The sequence below is a fragment of the Ipomoea triloba genome, chromosome 1 (assembly GCF_003576645.1).
Source record: "Ipomoea triloba cultivar NCNSP0323 chromosome 1, ASM357664v1".
In the NCBI taxonomy this organism is placed as follows: domain Eukaryota; kingdom Viridiplantae; phylum Streptophyta; class Magnoliopsida; order Solanales; family Convolvulaceae; genus Ipomoea; species Ipomoea triloba.
The window spans coordinates 26391147-26392620 of NC_044916.1; positions in this window are offsets into that span (position 1 = coordinate 26391147).

Genomic DNA, 1474 nt, shown 5'->3' on the forward strand with positions numbered 1-1474 from the left:
AGGATGGTGATTGACTATAAGTGTCATAAGAATCCGTGGTTAGAAAAATTGTACGATTGTAGGGAAAAATGGTGCCCGGCATTTAACAAGGATTACTTTTCTGGTGGCATTTTATCCTCACAAAGGAGTGAGACCACAAACCATTCAATTTCTAGGAAGCTAACAAAGACAGCAGGGCTTTGTGATTTCTACTCATCATTTGTGAGCGTTGTTTCTGAATGGAGAAGTAAGGAAAATGGTGAGGATTTTCGGTGTGCTCAAGGCATGCCCAATATGATGATGGATGATGTGAAACTTCTTTCACATGCTAGAGAGGTATATACCATTGAAATATATTATATGTTTGAGGAACAATTCTTGAAAGGTGCTGCTTGTCATCAAGATAGTGTTTTCGATGATGGCTGTCATTTGAAGTATCATGTTTGGCGTCCTGATAAAGATATTATAAGGCATGAAGTTAGTTTTAAGCCTACCAATTTGGATATTTCTTGCAGTTGTAAGTTGTTTTCTGAATTAGGAATTTTGTGCTGCCATTGTTTACGCATTATGAATGTACATTGCATTTGTTCTATTCCCGATAAATACATTTGAAAAGGTGGACAAAGAAAGTTGCTGAAGGCAAGGCTGTTGATATGGGTTCTTTGTCTTCTAATGTTGGTGTTGCTCCTTCAATTTGGGTTGTTGAGATGACCAGGAAGTTTCAAAGACTAATTGTTTCTTGTCAAGACAACAGTGCAGCTAGACAGCGTTGTGAAGAAGCTTTTCAAAGTGCAAAGAAAAGTGTTGAAACCGAGGTTGGTTATGTTCATATTGAAAGTCTGATGTCCCATCTTCAAGTGGTATTGTACAAGATCCATCAAGCCGGAGATTGAAAGGGAGCGTAATAAGAGGCGAAGTAGTATTATTGAAAAGAAGTCTGTAGCTAGGGGGCGAAAGAGTTCTGCAAACAAGGTTGCTTCAATTACAAAGGGTGTTGTTCAATCTATTTTGTCGGGAAGTTTATCTGAGATTGCTGGGGATGGATATCTTGTACATCCAAGTTCTGGGAGTTCTGAATTAGTTCATGTTAATAAGAGATGACAATATATTTTTTGTATTTGTGAACATTTAGTTATAAAATTTCTTTGGAGTTATTAATTAGTACATTTTAGTGATGCTTGTGGAGTGTTGAAATTGTGAATTTAGAGTTATTAAGTTGTGAATGTTTAGTTTTAAAACTGAAATGTAGAACAGATAGTAATATAATCACTGAAATGTGTGAATGTGTAGTTTTCAATGTGTGAATATAGTGTATAATATGTGAATATATGAAACGGAAGTTGAATATGAGCACTTTTCAGACTGTGAATATAGAGTATTGAGGCTGTGAATATAAAGACATGAACGTGTGAATGTAAACAGATAGTAATATAATTATTGAAATTGTGATTTTGGATTTATTAAGTTGTGAATTTGGTTAACAGAGTTAAGATTA